The following is a 23,723-nucleotide window of genomic DNA, read 5'->3' on the forward strand; positions in this document are numbered from 1 at the left end:
GTACAGGTACAAAACAAAGGAAATTAAACTTGACCGCGAAATATAAACAACCAATCAGATACAATGATTTAAGTAAATCCCTAATGAATATTCATAGAAAATAACGTGAATATTACTATACATAAAAGTAAGGTTTGCAAGTAATAATTTAAACTGAATATACAATATTCAAAATATGTAATTAAGCTTTTATAATAAAGATAGTAATTAAATAGATGATTTTTACAATATATAAAATGATCATAAAAATCACTCTGCTACATTCTCCCCGCTGTAGGAAAATGACTTCCACGTCATTCCAGTCTGTTTCCCCCTTCACTGAAGGTTGACGTTCTCGGCAAGCCATTTACCATTAGTTGTTGCTTCGCATGATGTCAAGGATAGTTCTGGACAGTTCAATCTCCAATCCTTTAAATCTTCCTTTCTGTGCTTCTGACTCCAACCAGTGAATCTTGAGAAGCCAATCTGGCTGTTGGACCGTAGTGGCTTGCTTGGATACAACATAATCCTCAAGGTATTTCGGTGGTTTCCTGTCCCTCTGAGGTCTAGTTGATACTGGTGGGTCTCGTGGTGGTGTCGGTAATATCCGTCTTCTTCGTCGTTAATGTTCCGGAGCTATGGTGGGTTCATCTGCCTCTTCTAGTGACAAGTCTGTTAGCGTACCCTCGTCTTGATCAATAGAAGTGTGTTCTTCAGTAGATTGAGCAGTCGCTTCTTCGTGTTCCTCATCACTCACAGGGTTTGGTTCTGCAGCTGTAATAATGTCCACAGGAAGAGCGTCCCCTCCTAAACCAGTTCCCTGCTGATCACTACTCTCAGCTCCATCATGGCCGTCACCAGTGCAACCAAGAGTTCCTTCTTCTTGTAGGTCCACAACTGGTACATCACTGTTAGTGTTGTCCTGTGTATCCTGATCAAGTATCCAATATCCATACTCCTGCTCCGACTCCTCATCTGATACTTCATCAGTGGTCCTGTTCTCACTGTTCCCTTCAGATTTCGTCTGTTCCTCGGGCTGCTTCTTTCTTCTTTGCCTGTGCGCATGACGTTTCTTTTCTTTAACAATAATATCTTTGGGCAGATCTCCAATAGGTAAGAACAGATTCCTATGTAGAGTCCTCTTTCTTCCTTCTTTATTCTCTTTCTGAACCACGTACACTGGTATTCCAAAATTAGGTTGTCTATTTATCCGGTACGGGTCATCTTCCCACCTATCTACTAACTTGTGATTTCCATCAAAGGCTAGTGTCTTAACTAAGACTCTATCTCCAGGCTTTAGCACGGCTCCTTTAACTTTCTGGTCGTAGTGTGTCTTTTGTCGTTTCTGGGCAGCAAAGATGTTTCTTGTTGCTGTGTCATATGCCTTACGAAGTCTTTCTTGCATTTCTTTTGCATACTTAGTTGTAGTTATAGGTTCAGCTTCATCTCCAATTCCAAAGGCGATGTCGATAGGTAGCTTTGGTTGTCTTCCGAACATCAGATAGTAAGGAGAGAATCCAGTTGATGTATGACGAGTGCAATTGTAAGCATGGACAAGACCAGCAACATGCGACTTCCAATCTTTCTTCTGGACGTTCTCTAGTGTCCCAAGCATACAAAGTAATGTCCTGTTGAAACGTTCAGTGATGCCGTTTCCCATTGGATGATACGGTGTTGTTCTTGACTTAGTCATACCAGTGATGTTGCATAATTCCTTGATGATTTTGGATCCAAAGTTGGCACCTTGATCGGAATGTATTCTTCCTGGCAAACCATAGTGGACGACAAAGTTGTTGAAGAATGCGTCTGCAGTTGTTTTCGCTGTCTGGTTTCTTGTTGGTATTGCCAATGCATATCGAGTGAAGTGGTCGGTTATGACTAGTATGTTCTCAAATCCACCTGTAGATCTTTCAAGTGAGAGATAGTCCATACATACTAACTCAAGAGGTTGTGTTGTCTCGATACTAATGAGTGGTGCTCTGTGACTTGCAGGTTGCTTTCGTCGAATACATCTGTCGCAGTTTGATATCCAGTTGTCAACATCTCGATTCATTCCAAACCAAACAAAACGATCTCTAACCAATGATACTGTTTTGTCTCTGCCTTGATGTCCCATCTCATCATGTAATGCTGTTAATACTTTGGCAATGCAGACTTCGGGTAATACAAGCTGTTTATGTTGTTCCCCATTGTCGTGGATAATACGGTAGAGTACGCCATCAACTATTTTCAATTTGTCGTAGTTGTTCAAAAACCAAGTGTTCCATGGTGAACGTTCTAACTGTTCTTTTCGTGGCTTGCGATGTTCATCAACCCAATATATCCAATCTTTAAGGTAAGTATCTTGCTTCTTTTCCATCTTGATGTTAACTAGATGTTGTGATGGTAAGTATGGATCATCAGTGGCTTTAGGTGTTGTCATCGATAACGTCTGAACATATGGTTGTACGTGCTGTAACTGGCAAACGGCTTTGACAGAATCTGTACTAATGTTGGAGGTGTTGGTACGACCAAGTAGTTCCGGAAGCCAGGTCGATAGACGATATTAAAGTTGTATGATGACAAACTTACTATCCAACGATGACCAGTGGCATCAAGCTTCTCTGTTGTTAAGACGTAAGTAAGTGGGTTGTTGTCTGTAACCACGGTAAATGTGTTGCCATGAAGGCAATCATGAAACTTTTCTGTTACTGACCATTTAAGAGCAAGGAATTCTAACTTATGGACTGGATAGTTCCTCTCAGTCTTACTAAGTCCTCTACTGGCATAGGCTATGGCTCTTTTCTTTCCCTCTTGTGATTGGTACAGTATTGCTCCAAGACCAAGCATAGATGCGTCTGTATGTAGTTCAAAAGGTTCCTTGTAACGTGGATAACCAAGAACAGGTGGCATCGCAAGTTGACTTTTGAGCTTCTGGAAGGCATCTTCTTGTGGCTTGTCCCAAACCCATGATGTAACTGTTGGCTTCTTAAGTTTTCGCTTACTGGACTTCTTTGGTGCAGGCATCAAATCTGTGAGCGGTCTTGCTATCTTGGAGAAGTCTTTGACAAACTTGCGGTAATAACCGACAAAACCAAGGAAGCGACGAAGGTCTTCTGACGTTGTGGGTCGAGGCCAGTTGGTGACTTTTATCTAGTTTATCTGGATCGGGTGAAATACCATCTTTAGAGACTATGTGGCCGATGTACTTGACTTTGTCTTTGAAAAATGCACATTTCTTGGGAGAAAGTTTCAAGGTGTGTTCTCTTAGTCGTTGTAGTACCATCTGTAACCTTTCAAGATGTTCTTCATACGTCTCTGAAAAGATGATCAAGTCGTCAAGGTATATAAAGCATAATATATCTAGGTGAAGATCTCCCAGTATCTGTTTCATGAGGTGCTGGTAAGTTGCTGGACTGTTTACGAGGCCAAACGGAAGTCTGTTAAACTCATAGAAACCAAGTGGGCCGACTGTAAACGCAGTTCTAGCCTTGTGTGTCTCTTCAACCTCTACTTGGTGATAACCACTCTTCATGTCCATGACGGTATAGTAGTTGTTTCCTCCTAATGCGTCAAGGATTTCTTCGCTTCTAGGAAGAGCATATGAGTCTTTAATTGTCAGCTGGTTCAATTGTCTATAATCTACACACATTCTGAGCTTGTTGTCTTTCTTCCTAACCAATACAACATTCGATGACCAAGGCGAATGTGAACGACGAATGATCCCAGCAGTAAGAAGTTGTTGAAGGTGAGTTTAAACTTCGTCGAATAAGGCAGGTGGAATACACCGGTGTCGTTGTTTGAATGGTGTTTCATCTATCAGTTCTATCTTATGCTGTACGGCGGTGATGTGGCCTATATCAGTATCTGAAGTGCTGAATACATCTCTGAATTGATGAAGTAATTCTCTGGCTTTACGTAGTTGATCATCAGTAAGTGTATCTGGAAATGTAGATTCATGCCATGCATCTTGTTCTTAGGTGTCTGGTACATCAATGTCGGTGACTGAAAATGGTTGAAGTTCGCACAGGATGGCATTTGGCGAAACGGTCACTGTTCTGGTAGTTACATCGCTGATGTGTACTGGTATGATGCTGTTGTTTCTATACTGATATGATACTAATGTTGGAGCTATATCTAAGTCAGATGGTATTGCTGCTCTATCAGATGACTGTAGGAGTCCACAAACTGGATGGTATGGTAGTTCATGGTCCATGTATCCCTGTAGAACGACATCTTTGTTAGGCGGTATACGGATTGTCTTTCCTTCAGCACTCTTGATGATGGCAAGTATGTTGTATCTCTTTTGTAGTTCTTTATCTCTAAAAAGCAAACATCTAAACGTAATATACCAAGGTGTATATAGATCTGCTGTTTGTAGAAAGCGTGATCCATATCGTTGCTTTACATCAATCATAGCTGCTGTCAAAACGTTGGTTCCCAGAAGAAGTGGTACTAGCTTGTTGTAAGAACTGTCTGGAACGACTAACAGTAAGCATAACTCAAAATCTGCTGATGTAGATGTACCTGGTAACTGTAAATCTGCTGAGATGAAACCAAGGTATGGCATGTTCTGGCCATCTGCACATTCGATGTTAAGTATCTGGTTGAGTGTCTGGATAGGACTGTCAGCAAGGTACTGTCGATGGAATGACTGGCTAACTGTACTAACTGTAGAACCAGTATCTAGTAGTGCCGATGCTTGAATTCCATTGATGACTACTGTGACTTCATTGGGGCTACCAAGTGATCCTTCTGTATCACCTGGTAACTGTCGTTGTTGGTACATCTTAGCTTGAGTGTTCATCTGCTGAAAGTTGCAGGCTTTCCTGGAGTGATCAAGTCTAACTCTGCAGGCAAAGGCATAGTGACCTGGTTGTCCACATCTGTAGCATATAACAGGTTCTCTGGATGGTTGAGAAACATGAGTCGAAGAAGGAGCAGGTTGGTATGCAGCTTCTATCTGGTCCCAGTATGGACGTTGTTTGTTGCGTCTCCGGTGACGACGACGTTTTCTGCGTGGTGGATAGTACTGTGGATTATAGGTGTCGTAAGTATTGTAGGGTTGGTCATACATGGCGTTGTAACATGGCTCATTCGGTTGTTCATACATGGCTAACGGTGTAGACTAGTGTACCTATAAACATTCAATTCATTCACCCTAATTCAAGTTCAATAATAATGCACAAATTTAATAAGTGTCAACACCACCACACTAAATGATCAAATGGAAATTTTTAATCAATATTAAAAAAATAATCAACAATGTATATCTACAATCTCAAATTCTAGATACTATCTAACTCAGTATAATATGTAAATAATATGATAATAAATTTAATTCATATCAACTTAAGTACCAAGTCACTATACAAAGTACATTTATAAAACGATATATATACTATGTATCTAATATCAACTAGCAATGCTACACATAAAACATAATGTGTGTTATAATTGCTAAATTCAACTGAGCATTGACCTATACCATGTGGGTTATAGTTCAATGTAAGTACAATACACTACAATTGTATACCGAAAAATTTATTAAAAATATAAAAGTGTATGCTATATACTATGTAGCTATGCTACTGTAATCTACAAAGTATGTTTATAACTATCAGCAATACATGTACACCATAAAGGAATGCCTAAATAATATAAGTGTACATGTCCTCTGACAGACTAAGTCCGTATCTATGTAAGCCTCGGGAAAAAAAAATTTTAATGTGTATAAATGTTTAAGTATGAAAAGGTCAAAATGTAGGACGTCAAAAAAAAATAAAAAGTCCAAAAAGTGGATGTAAAATTTTAAAATTAAATTTTAAGTGTGTAAATGTTTCAAGTGTATGCTAAGTTTCAATGTATCAAAGTGGTATACAGTATATAATGTAAATAAATAAATCCTACCTTAAACTAGAAAAATATTCCAATAATTACACTGTTCCGCAAAAGTATAATTAAATCACAATATTACACAATATAGAATAATGCAAGTTCAGTTTTCCAAAAGTGAAAAACAAAAAGTTAAGTTACTATAAGTAACATCCGGTACTATAATGTCATCCGGTAAACTGTAAACAAACGCACGTGGACGATGATCACATGGGTCGAAATGTTAGTAAACATAAGCACGTGGTAAAGTTCATCACATGGTACCATCACGGAAGTAAACAAACACACATGGTCACTGCTTACATGGACTCGAGACATCTAATGGTGGTCACTGACATCACATCTGGGTCTCCACAAAAACTGGTATGTGCCATCAATCCAACGAAACGTGGGAGCCATTTGTAGTAGGTGTTTTCTATGCGTTGAATAACACCAACGAGAGCTTAAGGTTCAGATGCTTTATTGTACCAGTATGTAGAAAAAAGTCTGAAATAGCAATACAACATATATAAATAACAAGCTATTTCATATAACATAATATATATACTTTTACGAATATCACAGGTTATATAGTACAGAAATATAATAAATAATACCTTTAACTGTTATTAACTAAGTAGCAAGTAAAATGTATTGTAAGTAGAAAATGTTCAATGTTTACCTTCAATGAAATTGACATCGGGTGTCACGTGTACTTTTACAAATGCTTGACCTTTGACTATTCAATAACTCAAAATGTTATATGTAATTTACGTGTATCTGTTTATTTGTATTCAATACTGGTTTACCTTACAAACGGTATATACTAAATGTTACATCTACATTTATTAATAATGACTTCATTGAAATATATAATACGTATAATGATTAACTACATAATATCATACAACAATCATAAAGTTGCAAATATAATAATCATAAAGACTTATGATGTCAATATTATTGATTTGTTAAAAGCCCCAAATTAACGGGAGGTAAGTCATGTTTACAAATACAATATAAACAATGCTAAACTATAAATAAATATAATCTTACCACTTGTGGAGTGAGTTGTACTGATACGGTTAACGGCACATTATATAAACATCACACAATCATGTGCTCTACATAATTACATTACATGGAGTCCTGAAACCAAAATACGAACATAAATACTCGGACTCTAATTATAAGAATATACAATGTAACAAATATTCTTTACTCATTCATATTTGTACTTGATAAAAACTATTTACTACAAAACTATTACTTTATATAAATGGAAACACTTTTCCGTCTTTCACTTAATAAGCCGTCATTTATAAAATATAGACTATTCATGACAATAATCAAATAGTAATGTACGCAAATTAACAATACAATTCTACCGTGGCAAATAAACCGTAGATTATAAAATCAAATACTTATAGCTTAATAAAATACTATCATGTACATCTCGTGTACTTGTGTTACATACATGCGATATGAGGAGAACGTTACAAGACAAATAGAAACTTTACTAGAATAGCATTTACGTGAAAAATATGTGGTCAATATAAACAGATATAAACTCAACGGACTGTCATGGCTATCGTCCCGTGGAAAAGTACAGGTACAAAACAAAGGAAATTAAACTTGACCGCGAAATATAAACAACCAATCAGATACAATGATTTAAGTAAATCCCTAATGAATATTCATAGAAAATAACGTGAATATTACTATACATAAAAGTAAGGTTTGCAAGTAATAATTTAAACTGAATATACAATATTCAAAATATGTAATTAAGCTTTTATAATAAAGATAGTAATTAAATAGATGATTTATACAATATATAAAATGATCATAAAAATCACTCTGCTACAGTTATACGCATTCCTATCGATTGTGAATTTTAAGAGGTAGTAGTTATTTGCATTCCTATCGATTGTGAATGGTGAGGGGTAGTAGTTATTTGCATTCCTATCGATTGTGAATGGTAAGAGGTAGTAGTTACTTTTATTCCTATCGATTGTGAAAGGTAAGAGGCAGTAGTTTTTTGCCTTCCTATTGATTGTGAACGGTAAGAGGTAGTAGTTATTTGCATTCCTATCGATTGTGAATGGTGAGAGGTTGTAGTTATTGGCATTCCTATCGATTGTGAATGGTAAGAGGTAGTAGTTATTTGCATTCCTATCGATTGTGAACGGAAAGAGGTAGTAATTATCTGCATTTCTATCGAATGTGAATTGGAAAAGGTAGTGGTTATTTGCATACCTATCGATTGTGAACGATAAGAGGTAGTAGATATTTCATTCCTTTCAATTGTAAATGGATAGAGGTTGTAGCTATACCCATTCGTATCGGTTATGAATGGATAGAAGTAGTAGTTATATGCATTCCTATCGATTGTTAACGGTTAGAGACAGTAGTTATTGGCCTTCGTGTCGACTGAACGGTAATAGGCAGTAGTTATTTGCATTCCTATCGATTGTGAATGGTAAGAGCTAGTAGTTATACGCATTCCCATCGATTGTGAATGATTAGAGGTAGTAATTATCTGCATTTCTATCGATTGTCAACGGTAAGAGGTAGTAGTTAGTGGCCTTCCTATCGAATATGAACGATAAGAGGTAGAAGTTATTTGCATTCCTATCGATTGTGAATGGTAAGAGGTAGTAGTTATTTGCATTCCTATCGATTGTGATTGGTAAGAGGTTGTAGTTTTACGCATTCGTATGGATTATGAATTGATAGAAGTAGTAGTTATTTGCATTCCTATTTGTTGTGAATGGGGCAGAAGGAGATGTTATTTGCATTTCTATCGAGTTTGATTAAAGTTTTGAAAACAGAGTATTTATATTTCTATTATTCATATTACTTAAATACTCATCCTGTGAATGGTAAGAAGTAGTAGTGTTTCGTAGATTGTAGAACTCTATTCACTTAACTATGTACTAATAAAAAAATCGATCAGTTATACAGTATCTTATGAAACAAAACATGTTTTGACTTATTTTTAAGACGATAAAACTACATTTGTTAGGTGTTCTGTTAAGGCCAGTGGTAGTTGTTAGAAACGACAATATGACCGCTACAGCTGACTGTCAATGAAGACTTGAAAGCAAAGAAACAATTTGACAATTCTCCATCCAAGTTACAATGTATAAAACAAACAGGGGTCAAAGTAAGGTCTTCAACACAGAGCCTTCGCTAACGCCGAATAGGGAGCTATAAAGGGCCCAAAAACGAATTTTGTAAAACAATTCAAATAGGAAAACTAACGGTTTAAATTATATATAAAACGAGAAACGATAAACACATATGAACAACCACAATCAGTAAATAACAGTTACCTGACTACGAACAGGTGTTTAGCATATTGATTATTGATTTTTTAGCAAGACATGTTTCGTCATTCAATTAAAAGAACTATCGCAAATACCTAGATAAACACGTACACATCTTTCATATGTACCTAACTAATAATTTTTTCTATGTATATTTGTATGAATTTTTCGTTTGAAATACTATAAATATTATAATGTTTTGTAAAAGAAACACCTAGTTTTGACAATTGCTAAGACATTATTAAACTGTAATTATCACAAAACTAGAAGTAGCGGCTTTGATGGCTATGTTATTGCATTTTTTTTATACCTATCTTTTAGGAATCGGTGTCGCACTTAGTTATGTTACCATTTTGCTTTCGGTAAACAAATACAGCTATAAAAACCGGTCACTGTCAATGACTCTAACATCTCTCGGTGGTTCTGTGACCTCTGTTGTTTTCCCATTGATTGTTCGAACGTTACTACAAACCTATGGTTTTCGTGGAGCAATGCTGATTCATTCTGCTATCCTGCTTAATACCGTTATATGTGGGGCTGTTGTCTTCCCTGTGATTTCAAAAGGTATATCAATTTTCTCTGATTAATAAACAAAATAAAAACTGAAAATTAGTTACAATTCAATGGTAAACATAGAGGAAATGGATAAAATATTTCATTTATTGGGGAAACGTAATTTGACTTTAATCGGTAAAATTCTTATTATAAAAACATTAGTTTAACCACTTTTTACTTTTTTGTCAAATGCTTGTATAGTTCCAAAGAAATTTAAAAAGATATAGAAAATAAATGCTATGAATACATCTGGGATGGTAAGCCAGAAAAGGTAAAATAAAATGCCATGATAAAGTTATACGATGAACGGAGAATACAAATTATTGACATACAAAGTTAATTTATGTCTCTGAAAGCATTTTGGTTAAGTACATTCATAAGGAATAGTATCGCAACCTGGAAGTTGATGCCAATAAAATATCTCAGTTTGGTGGGTATAAATTGGTTGATTTTGATATGAACTTTTAAAAGAAGAAAATTCTAAAATATCAAGCAGGGGACAGAAAAAAAACACCTAACAACTTCACATAAATAAGAAAACGGGTAATTTGTAGTAGCAAACTGATGTCTTTTTTTTAAATTGGATAAAGAGTTCTTGATATTTGTCAATGTTCTTATAGAAAAGGAGTGAAAGATACCTAAGGGACAGTGAAACTCATAAATCAAAAATAAACTGACAACGCAGAAAAAAGAAAAAGACAAATTATAGTACACAAGACACAGCATAGAAAACTAAAGACTAAGCAACACGAACCCCACCAAAAACTGGGGTGGTCTCAACCGGTCCGGAAGGGTAAGCAGATCTTGCCCCGGATGTGGCATCCGTCGTGTTGCTCTTGTTATTACAGATCCGTTAAATAGTATAATTCAGTAGGTCACATTCGTGAAAAGGGAAGTGGATTGTAGTTATGACATACGGAACATATGCGATATCATCTTTGAAACGGTTATTCCATAACAGTCAACCAACTCGTGATGGTTTCCGTAAAATTTACGAAGTGATGATTTCAACTTCACTATTTGGAACTATTGGATTGATAGCTTTCTTGTGAGCAGCACCCCTCTATAAAAAAAATATCATTGTAGGAAATACAAACCCGCGAATATCGTATCAATTGGGAGATATATACTCCGTATGCAGTTGCTGCTTGAACGTTGCTTCATAGAAATGGGAAATTCACAATTGGGAAGTGGAAATCATCTCTTTTGTCGTAAAGTTTTGTTTTCAAAAGACCCTCATTGTTAATTTCTAAGTCAAGATATGAGACAGGCTTAAATGTACCTGTTTTATCCCTTATCTCTAGTTCCATGGGATAGACTATTTCAACATAGTCACGAAATTTTGAATCATAAAGTGAGAAAACATCATCTAAATATCGGAAAGTAAAGTTGAAGAATATTGCTAACTTCTTACCTTTCTTCCAAAGAAGTTTCTGTTTGAAGTCAGCCTCATAATAAAAAGACACGAGTCGGCAAGAAGAGGGGCACAATTGGTTTCCATTGGAATGCCGCCAGTCTGTTGAAAAAACACGTCCTCCAAACGTCATCACTATGACAAAATACTTGTATCAACATTCGAAATTTTTTTATGAAATAAACCATTACCAACCGTCTTAATCTGTCCTTTAGTTTGGAATGAGGAATACTTGTGTAAAGTGGTGTAAAGTGTCGAAAAGCAGATAAAGCCTCCAATAATATTGTCTTCATAAAATTATGTAAAAACTATTATTTGCAATGTCTCACAACAAAGTTTGGATTAAATAGAACTACTGGCAATCTTACATATTCTTTAACATCATTTAACCAGGATGAAATTTTACAAAATCTCAAATCTGTTCTTCTTTCTTTTGGTATCACCATCAAAGAAAACGAAGAAAATTGGCCGTCATTATACTGGATACCAAAGCTTCGCAAAACTCGATATAAAGAACGATTCATAGCTGGGTTATCAAAATGTTCGACTAAATATCTTTCTAAAGTACTGACTACTATTCCATCTACATTTGAAGACGGGATTCAAAAATATTGTGGTGAGATATATTCAGTTAACCAGATGTGGATTCAAAAATTCGAAAGATCTACTGCTTAATCTTCGATCACAATCTTTTCAATTTTGCAGCAACATAAAGCCTTTTGATTTTACTACGCTTTACACTACTATTCCCCATGCTCATTTGAAAGTTCGACTTACCATCTCATTTAACAAAGCTTTTTCTATAAATATTGGACTCGTAGATACAAATTTTTGGGTTAACATAATTCAAATTTTGTGAAGAACCACACTGAAACTATCAGAAAATATATTGATGATGATATTATCAAAATGCTGGACTTTTTGATCGACAATATATTTCTTCAGTTTGGAGGATTTATATTTCAACAGACAGTAAGTATTCCAATGGGTACTAATTGTGAACCCCTACTACCCGATTTGTTTTTGTACTCGTATAAAGCAGAATTCATTCAGAACCTACGAAAAGACAAAAAGAAAAAGCACCTTACAAAATTCTTTAATTTTACTTTCCGATATATTGATGGGTTCTTCTGGCTAATCATACATTTTGTATTTTAATATTCTGGCTATTCCTACATGGGAGATTAGTGGAAGAACAAAAGATGTTGTTATTGCAAGATATTTTGATTTAGTCATTAGTCTCTAATAACAAATGATTTAGGTACCACGTAAATTACCTGTGGAAATTAAATAAAAATAATTATCTATATGAAATTTATGTAAGAAATTTGTTTTTTTTTTTAGTTGAAAAACATGTATCAAGTATTATAATTCAGTGTTTCTAATATACAATTTCTTGAAAATAAAAACATTGAAAGAGAAGGTCGTAAAAGCAACCAGTATTCTGGAGAAAAAAAATCAAAAAAATTATAAAAGGCTTTTAAAAGTCTAGAAGAAACTGTTTATAAGAAAAGGTATATATAGCATTTATTAGTTATCAACAATTTCAACTTTAGCTTCAAATATTTAATTGATTTCATTGTTTCAATAAATAATGATTTTTAAACGACAAAAGAAGGTCCACAACAAATCATTTAGTAGGTTGACACTGTAAATTGAAGAAGTTAGTCAATGCACCACACCCAAACTTCTTCAGCATGATCAAGTTGTTGAGACAAGAAGAAGCGTTCCGTGCTCTCAGGTTAGAGGTAGGATTGGCGCCTTCAAACGAGATTAACACCACCACATCCTGAATTTACTTGTCTCCATTCAGTAGTTGCCATTTGTTGCTGCGTAACGTTTTGTTTTTTGTTCATTATTTTGTGTATAAACTAGGTGATAATAAAAAAAGAAGATGTGGTATGATTGCCAATGAGAAAACTGTCCACAAGAGACCAAAATGACACAGACATTAACAACTATAGGTCACCGTACGGCCTTCAACAATGATCAAAACCCATACCGCATAGTCAGCTATAAAAGGCCCCGATATGACAATGTAAAACAATTTAAACGAAAAAACTAACGGCCTTGTTTATATAAAGAAAATGAACGAAAAACAAATATGTAACACATAAACAAATGATAAACACTGAATTACAGGCTCCTGGTTAGTTTTCTCGTTTGAATTGTTTTACATTTGTCATTTCGTGGACTTTTTAAGATGACTATATGCTACGGGCTTTGCTCATTGTTGAAGGTCATCTGGTGAATTATAGTTTTCTGTCTCATTTTTCGTCTTTTGTGGAGAGCAGTCGCATATGGAATCATGCCACATTTTCTTATTTTTGTAAATTCAAACAATGAAAATAAGGTTACAGAATGATGATCTTGAGCCAATCTAATATGTAGATGCTGCTTCTCATATACTTAACATTGATTCAGACTTTGTATTCTCCAGTGTGTTTAGTTAAGTGAAATTTATTACTGAATAAGTGCTCTGCTTTAATGTCAATCTAATGTACTTTTGGTGCTTTATTTCAATGAATATGTAGTGTAACTCAAAATTAAGTACTTTGTTAAAAAAAATACTATAATTTTGATATATATTTATACATGTATTGCAATTAATATAATTTTCTTGTATACATTAATGTTTTTTCACCTAAATAATTTCAAATACTTGTGAATTACATTGAGCCTATAAATTCATTTTGGATTTTAATATTATTTACCCAAAATTTGCTTTTTTAATATTTTATAAAATATTGTAATAGAAATTATTCTTTTTCTTTATTTTCAACAAGATTTACCTGGATTTACATTGGTTTATTAGTTTAGTGTTGTTACAACATAATCCTACATAATCCCATTGTTTACATACAAATTCTGGGAACTCCTACATTGTACATAAAATTTTCCTATTTTACCTATAAAATTCAAAATGTAGGAATAGCCAGAATAAACTATATTGATGATGTTCTATCATTGAGTAACCCATATTTCAGCCAATACTAACATCTCATATATCCAAGTGAACTTGAAAATAAGGATACTACTGATACTAGAAGGACTGCTGCATACCTTGATTTTTTCCTCAATATTGACACAGATGGACGACTTCACACGAAAATCTATGAAAATCGAGCTATTTCAACTTCCCAATTCTCAAAATTTCCCATTTCTCAGCAGTAACTTACTCTCTGCCCCTTTGTATGGTGTTTACGTATCTCAGTGGAAACGTTATGCTCATGCATGTTCACACTATCCAGACTTCATATACAGGAATGTCCTCCTAACGCAAAAACTGCTCGAACAAAGTTATGAGAAGGACAGATTAAAAATGACACTCCGTAAATTTTATGGACACCATCACCAATTGGTTGAGCCATACGATGTGTCTTTGTCCAAACTAACTTAGGACATTTTTACCACGTGTAAAATTGAGGTTTGTCATTACGTCGTCTGATCCTCAATGCTCTTCAACTTCGTACTTCATTTGGCCTTTTTGAATTTTTTGGATTCGAGCGTCACTGATGAGTCTTTTGTGGACGAAACGCGCGCCTGGCGTATATACAAAATTTAGTCCTGGTATCTATGATGAGTTTATTTCAATTGCCGAACGTGACTTATTCCCAATTGTGACTGTTTTGCTGAATGTGAATTCGCATTGCTATAAGACGTGTCTCGGTACTTTTCTATCCAAAATTCATATATTTAGTTTTGATGTTATATTTGTTATTCTCATCGTATTTTGTCAAATGCCTTATCGTTTATAGTTGTAAATCTTTTTTTTTTCTGTTGTATTCGTGGTTTATGGTAAAGATAATTAATCACCCAGTTCAATTATAAGTTTTTAGTTTGGGTCAATTAAATTTAGACAATATATTTGATGAACAGTTTGATTTAAAAGAAAACCCAACATAGCTAAATATTACAATTAATTTTTAATTACTACCACAACTTTATGTTTATAAGTATTGTAATTTTCATTCTTAGTAGTAAATGTTATATCAGTTTTACAAACCTAATTTTGAATTCTATCCTAATTCTAAAATATGTTTTGGAATTTTTTAGAAATTCAAATGTGACGTCACTTTGGGCGTTGATCTCTTCGGCTAACTCGGCTGTAATTTTTTATGTGCTGGTTTAGATTGTTTTATGTATAAGTTTTTATTCTGTAGTTAGTCACCACTTCGATGTTATCATGTATAACTATTGAAAAGTCATTGTTTATGGCCCCGCAACGAAGTTGCCTTATAGTTTTACCCTTGTCCGTAATTCCGAAATTCCGTTATTCCGTCATTCCGTCATTCCGTCATTCCGCAACAACCCATTATACGGATTTATTTTTCTAAACGCCCTCAGATATTGGGCTGATTTTTTGGTATGTGAGTTAACCATGATCAGTTACAGATCAAGTTTAAGTTTTGTTCCGCTCCATTAATTTTTTCCCGAAATTACGGGCTTTGCACTCTGATAAATTGTTAAAATCACAGTTATACAGACTTTTTATCTAAACTCTTTCAGATATTGAACTGATTTTTGGTATGTGAGTTACCCATGATGAGTTACAGATCAAGTTTCAGTTTCGTTCCGCTCCGCTAGTTTTTGCCGAAATTACAGGCTTTGGACTTTGATGAATTGTTGAAAATCACAGTTATACGGAATTTTTTTCTAAATTCTTTCAGATATTGGGCTGATTTTTGGTATGTGAATTAACCATGATGAGTTACAGATCAAGTTTAAGTTTTGTTCCGCTCCACCAATTTTTGCCGAAATTGCGGGCTTTGGACTCTGATAAATTGTTGAAAATCAGTTATACGGACTTTTTTTCTAAACGCTTTCAGATATTGGGCTGATTTTTGGTATGTGTGTTACTCATGATGATGATAACTTTTTGCCGCGGGTAGAGGCCATTCGTGTCGCTTTGACCCATCAAGTTTTTAAAAACTTACGGTTTGCAAAATTATGAATTATTCTAAATACTAAGGATGTTCTTATCCCAGGAAGTTAACCTTAGCCGTATTAGGCACAACTTTTGGAACTTTTGGACTCAATGCTCTTCAACTTTATACTTGATTTGGCTTGTGAACTTTTTTTGTCTAATGTCACTGATTAGTCTTTGAGTAGACGTAACGCGCGTCTGAAATATTAAATTAAACCTGGTACCTTTTGATAGCAATTATGTGTGTGTTTTTATGTCCTATGTGTTCTCCTTTTTATTTATATTGTAGTTCTGTCATGTAATGTTGTCATTTTAATAATATTTAACATTGCCATAAAGGCGGGAGGTTTGGCTAGCCAAAAAAACAGGTTAAACCCCCCATTTTTTCTCAAAATGTCCTGTACCAAGTCAGAAAAATGCCCATTGTTATATCATATGTCATTTCTGTTTTTTGTTACGTTTTAGTGTTGTGTTTCTGTTGTGTCGTAGTTCTCCTCTTATATTTGATGTGTTTCACTCAGTTTTAGTTTGTAACCCGAAATTGTTTTTTCTCAATCGATTTATGAATTTCGAACAGCGGTATATTATTGTTGCCATTATTTGATGCTATTGCCAGATGAATAGATGGTATGTACTATAAAAGATCTTTGGATTTTTTAGTACCCACATCTGATTCACGCCACCTCTAGAAAATTTGCAGTTTCACAAAAACCTTGAAGCCCGGCTTTGATTGCTGATAAAATAGAAGTTAATAATTTAGAAAGGGTTTCATGGAGCATTTGGAAGACACAGCAATATACAGTTGTTTGTAAGGACACTTATGTAGTTTAGGTATCCGATATTGTGATGGAAGATCCAGTTATTCATCTTTGGCTGAAATTCCAAAGGAACATAAAACAGACCTATCATTATCTAGCCTGCTTCATAGATCTGAAAAAGGCTTTTGATTCAGTATGGAGAACTGCTTTACTTTATAAATTATGTAAAATGGGAGTTGGCAGGTCTTTTTATAGAGTTTTAAAACAACAATACTTAAATACTAAATCATCTTTAAAATATAAAGATTATGTATCAGAATATTTTAATATTGCTAGAGGGGTTAAACAAGGAGACACATTAAGCCCCACTTTATTTAATGTCTTTATTAAATGATATTGTAAAAAATTTTGGGGGAAATGATTCAAGTCCCCTTAAGCTTATAAATAGTAAGGTGGGATGCCTCCTTTTTGCAGATGATCTTTTAATCCTGTCAGAATCAAAAGAGGGTCTTCAAAACAGTTTAAATAATATTAAATTATATTGTAACAAATGGCAACTCTCTTTGAATACAAACAAAACTAAATCCATGATTTTTAGTCAGTCAAAACATAATAGTGAAACATCACATATTTACTATGAGAATAAAGCCATAGAGAGTGTAACAGAATATTCATTTTTGGGAATGTTGATAAAATGTAATGGAAATTTATCACAAAGTACTTTAGAGTTGACAAAAAAGGCAAAAAAAGTATTTTTTGCAATAAAATCCTATACTAAATCATTGAATAATCTACCTATAAAAGTAGCAAATAATCTTTTTGATTCTTTAGGAAAACCAATTATGACCTATAATTCAGAAGTAACATATTTGGATACATATATTTCTTTTCATCGAGCCAATAACAGAGCCTTATCTTCAGGAAAAGAAATTAATCAACTTGATTTTATAGACAAAACCCCCATTGAAAATATGCATCTTAAATTTTGTAAATCTACTCTAGGAATAAGAAAAAATGCATCCAATTTAGGAGCAAGAGCTGAATTAGGGAGATTACCTATCGAATGTTTTATTAAAACACAAACCCTTTTATATTTAGCTAGACTATATAATAATAATATTAATCTATTGATAAAGGAAGCTTTTTCTCTAGCACAGTCTCTAGATTTGACAGGAACTTACTCATGGTATACATATGCAAAAAATATTGTTAAAGAGACTAATGTTGACCTTAATATTCTTTCTACTTGTAAGGACATAAAAGATGTAAATAAAATAAAAAACGATATAAAGTTAAAAATGAAAAATAGATATGAAGATTTAATTCAAAATAAATTTCAAAACATTGATGATAAAAGTAAATTTTTTCTTTATAAAAAAATTAAAAAAGATTACAAACTAGAATCTTATCTTAATACATCTAATTTTCAGATAAGGAGATTAATCACTAAATTAAGAATAAGTGATCACTCCCTTTTGATTGAAAAGGGGAGATATTTTAAAATCCCAAGAGAGGAACGACTTTGCCATAAATGTAAAATACTAGAGGATGAGAAACATTTTTTACTCTATTGTGAGTATAATAAAACTCTAAGAAATGATTTTTTTTCATCACATATGTACTGAAAATAATAACTTTAATAATTTAAATGAAGAAGAAAAAATTCAATATTTACTAAATTCATCATCGCCTTTACAAACAAATAAGTTAGGATCCTTCTTGAAAAAGTCATTAGAACTGAGGGCAGGGGGCTCTTAACAACTTGTTTGTTGTTAAAAAAAAATTGATGCTGTTGTTATTGTGTATGTTTAATATGTATGTTTATTGTGTTTATTGTGTTAATATATGTTGGTCACAAACTGTAAAGTTTATATGATAATAAAATATTTGATTTGATTTGAATTATCCAGGATTTTCTCTTTAGTAAGAGTCATGAGGATATATGATGAGTTTCCAACTGAATTGTCAATACCTAATTCATTAATTAAGCAGTTTACGTAATGAGATTTACACACAAAAACGATGTTGCTTAGGGCTTTATCTGCGGGAACAGCAACATAGATGTCATGGGGGGAGGACAAGTGATTTGCACCATTTGGGTCTTTAAAGACTGACGTAGCATAACACTGATGATATATCTCAACATGTTATTTGGCAAAAATTAGACTAGCAGGAATAAACATAACACGTTAACGATTAAACATTTGATCTCTCAATGAAAATCCTCTGAGAAGATACATATATCATACCAAAATCTGCATGAACCAATTGGCGAGAGATCGATTACATTCTATAGATATAACACTTTAACTTCTGATGCTACAGTAACGTGTTCTGTATATGATATGTTCATGCGGTAAAGATCAACTTAATAGTTCTGACCAGAAGTTTCAGTAATTGTTTAACTTATCAATAAAGAGCACATCCTAGGTGAAGTTGATCTGTTCAAATGAGTATAATTTACTTTGAAACATTTATACTGGTCAACGGCACTATTAAACATGCAAAGTTCTTATTATTTCTGAAAATCTATCAAATATTGAATTTAAAACTCGATATTAACCACATAATCCAAGTATGTCATTTATTGACTTATCTAATTGTAGGGTTGAGGGAAGACACGACGAACGTAGATGAAAATAAAGAGCCACTGGACATGTCGTTTTGTAAAAATCCAAAGTTTCTTGCCTACCTGGTGACGAATTTTACTCTTTCTATTGGATACTATATACCACCTGGACTACTTCCAAATACGGCTTTGTCCACAGGTGTTAGTCTTGATGACATTTCGTTAGCATTTTCTATCGGAGGCATTGCCAGTATACTTGGAAGAATTCTTTTTGGGTTTATAGCGCATAGACATCCAAATCAAACAACGAAATTATTTTGCTTTTTCATCATAGCAATGGGACTACCAATGGGTATAATACCCTTTTCATCTACATTTATACACTATCTAGTGTTCAGTTTAATTAATGGATTTTTCTTAGGTAATAATATTAAAAGTATTACACTAGCAATATAGATATCCAAAATTGTTCAAAGCCTTTATCAAATGTTCTTCTTGATTTTTTAAAGTTTATTGTGAATATATGATTTCACCTGCACGATTTAACCATAGTGGTGTTTGACACCTTTAGTTTTGAACCTTCAAATAACTAAGTTAACCTGCTAGTTTAAACAACTTATCGAAGCAGGTTAGGATAGTGTTGTTCAATCATTTTGTCTTGTGTCAGATTTCTAGGGGAATAAAAATCAAATCAATTAAAACGTGTTGTATTTTGACGATTAAAAATCAATCAATATGGTTCAAATGAATTTTATCAATATCTATATAGATATAAACTAGAAGTGTAGCTCTTTCAAAAATATTCATTTGTGGCCATGTTCTGGGATTTTTTTTAATCACGAAATAAGAGATGCCTAAACACTTTTGTTAAAACTTGAACATACTTTTTTGGGGTGGAGGGTAAGGAGGATGTGATAAAACACTTACGGCAGTATAACATTGGCTTCAAATAGATAGCATCAAACAAAATAATCATAACAATGTATTGTGACTATTTTTTACTTCCTCTCCTTTAAATAGTCAAGGAAATATCCACTGGTAAGCAAATTCAATCCTTTGGTGCAAATGTCAAGTAATTGATTAAAATTTGTCTGCCAAACAATTTACAAAGTATTATCATAATATTTGAATCTTAGATGCATAATTTTTGTTTATTATAAATTAATTAATTTTGAAGAAGCTGTATGTAACTGCGATTTTTCTCAGATCTGTACTCAGTGTTCTTTTTCTTTGTAAAGGATGCATAAGTTCCCTGCAATATATAATATTTGTTTTCCATTCAATATGTTGTACATTATTGAGGCTTTATTTTTTTCGTTTGAATTGTTGAACTTTTGTCATAATGAGGCCTTTTATAGATGACTATGCGATATCATTTTTGCTCATTTATGAAGGCTGTATGTTGACCTATATCTGTTAACTTTTAAATCATTTGGTCTCTTGTAGAGAGTTGTATCATCGGTTATAACCACATCTTCATATTCCTTTAAGACATAATAATAACAAACGATATACTAAAAAGACGTCATCATCAAATTTTATTATTTAATTTTTTTTGTTGTAAATTAAAAAAGATAATTACCATAATTCTATATTTTATATCAAGTTTAAAAAGCACTAGACATCCCAAACAAGAAATGCATTTAAGGCCACAAGGAATTGAAGTCTTACTTAACCTACAGCAGAAATTTGAAGTTTTGCACGTCTTACATTTTATCGTATTTTGGACTCGAGCATCATGAAATAGACAGTGATTGTCGAAATGAGCATCTTGTTTAGCAAAATTGGTGCCGTCTTTGCTATAAATGAATGTAAAAGTCGGACAAGCATTTAAAAAACTAATAATTAATGTCGTTTTTTATTCGTATGATAAATCTGTATAATCAACAGTGAAATAAACTGTAAATTGATTTTCAAACTTAAACAATAAGTAGTATGTATATGCTAGTAATCAACCATTCTGTTAAAAGATCTTTCCATTGAAAACCAAAATCTAGTATCCAAACATCCATTTTGCAATTTATCCGTTTTGTTGTTTCGCACATTCAATTATCTTTTTTGTTTTCTCAAAATACGTTTTGATCTATCGTTTTAGGCGGCGTAAATCTTGGTTACAACTTAACCTTGAAAAATATATTACTTCCAAAATATTATGGACGTGGAATTGGATTTGGATTACTAATGCAGAGTCTGGCTAGCTTGGTGGGTAATCCATTCGCTGGTTAGTATTACTGATGCAGAGACTGGCTATCTTAGTTTGTAGTCCATCCACTAGTTAGTACTACTGATACAGAGTCTGGCTAGCTTAATTGATATAACATTCGCGGGTTAGTATTACTGATGCACAGTATGGCTAAATTGCTGAGTTATCCATTCGCTGGATAGTATTACTGATGCAGAGTTTGGCTAACTTGGTAGGTAATCCATTCGCTGTTTGTATTACTGATACAGAGTCTTGCTAGATTAGTGTGTAATCCATTCGCTCGTTTGTATTACTGATACAGAGTCTGGCTTACTTGGTGGGTAATCCATTCGCTGGTTAGTATTACTGATACAGAGTCTGGCTTTATTAGTTGGTAATCCATTCGCTGGTCAGTATTACTGATACAGAGTCTGGCTAGCTTTGTGGGTAATCCATTCGCTGGTTAGTATTACTGATAGAGAGTCTTGCTAGCGTGGTGAGTAATCCATTCGCTGGTTAGAATTACTAATACAGAGTCTGACTAACTTAGTTTGTAATCCATTCGCTGGTTAGTATTACTGATGCAGAGGCAGGCTAGCGTGGTGGGTAATCCATTCGCTGGTTAGTATTACTGATGCAGAGGCAGACTAGCGTGGTGCGTAATCCATTCGCTGGTTAGTATTACTGATACAGAGGCAGGCTGGCGTGGTGGGTAATCCATTCGCTGGTTAGTATTACTGATACAGAGTCTGACTAACTTAGTTGGTAATCCATTCGCTGGTTAGTATTACTGATACAGAGTCTGACTACCTTAGTTAGTAATCCATTCGCTGGTTAGTATTACTGATGCAAAGGCAGGCTAGCGTGGTGGGTAATGATGCAGAGTCTGGCTAGCGTGGTGGGTAATCCATTCACTGGTTAGTCCTACTGATACAGAGTCTGGCTAGCGTGGTGGGTAATCCATTCACTGGTTAGTCCTACTGATACAGAGTCTGGCTAGCGTGGTGGGTAATCCATTCGCTGGTTAGTATTACTGATACAGAGTCTGGCTAGCGTGGTGGATAATCCATTCACTGGTTAGTCCTACTGATACAGAGTCTGGCTAGCGTGGTGGATAATCCATTCGCTGGTTAGTATTACTGATGCAGAGTTTGGTTAACGTGGTGAGTAAAAAGTCAAATCACAAAAATACTGAACTCAGAGGAAAATCTAATCGGAAAGTCCATAACCACATGGCAAAATCAAATGACAAAACACATCAAAAACGAATGGACAAGAACTGTCATATTCCTGACTTGGGTCAGGCATTTTCAAATGTAGAAAATGGTGGATTTAACCTGATTTTATACCGCTAAACCTCTCACCTTGTTGACAGTCTCATCAAATGACGTTATATTTATAATGATGCGTAAACTTCATTCGTTGGTTAGCATTACTGATACAGAGTCTGGCTTACTTGGTGGGTAATCCATTCACTGGTAAGTATGACTGATACAGATTCGTCTGGCTAGGTTAGTTGGTAATCCATTCGCTGGTAGGTATTACTGATTCAGAGTCTGGCTAGCTTTGTGTTTAGTCCATTCGCTGGTAAGTATTACCGATGCAGAGTCTGGCTAGCTTTGTGTTTAGTCCATTCGCTTGTTAGTATTTCTGATACAGAGTCTTGCTAGATTAGTTGGTAATCCATTCGCTGGTTAGTTTTACTGATACAGAGTCTGGCTAGCTTAGTTGGTAATCCATTCACTGGTTAGTATTACTGATGCAGAGTCTGGCTAGCTTAGTTGGTAATCCATCCACTGGTTAGTATTACTGATACAGAGTCTGGATAATTTAGTGGGTAATCCATTCGATCGTAAGTATTACTGATAAAGAGTCTGGCTATCTTACTTGGTAATCCATTTGCTGATTAGTAGTACTGATACAGAGTCTGGATAATTTAGTGGGTAATCCATTCGCTGGTTAGTATTACTGATACAGAGTCTAGCTAACTTGATGGGTAATCCATTCGCTGGTTTTTGTTACTGATACAGAGGCTGGCTAGGTTAGTTAATAATCCATTCGCTGGTAAGTATTACTGATACAGAGTCTGGCTTGATTAGTTGGTAATCCATTCGCTGGTTAGTATTACTGATACAGAGTCTGACTAACTTAGTT

At 34.2% G+C, this 23,723-nt stretch overlaps 1 long non-coding RNA gene across 1 annotated transcript in view; it reads left to right on the forward strand.

The window, feature by feature from the left end:
* The first annotated feature begins 9,485 nt into the window (after window positions 1–9,485).
* The window catches only part of LOC143066890 (uncharacterized), a 34,638-nt gene continuing 20,400 nt past the window's right edge, over window positions 9,486–23,723 (forward strand). Inside the window, exons 1-3 of the long non-coding RNA XR_012975776.1 lie at window positions 9,486–9,728; window positions 19,425–19,808; window positions 21,483–21,608. This is a non-coding gene — a long non-coding RNA (uncharacterized LOC143066890). The remainder of the gene's footprint in view (window positions 9,729–19,424; window positions 19,809–21,482; window positions 21,609–23,723) is intronic.

This window comes from Mytilus galloprovincialis, chromosome 3 (genome assembly GCF_965363235.1).
Source record: "Mytilus galloprovincialis chromosome 3, xbMytGall1.hap1.1, whole genome shotgun sequence".
Taxonomy (NCBI): Eukaryota; Metazoa; Mollusca; class Bivalvia; order Mytilida; family Mytilidae; genus Mytilus; species Mytilus galloprovincialis.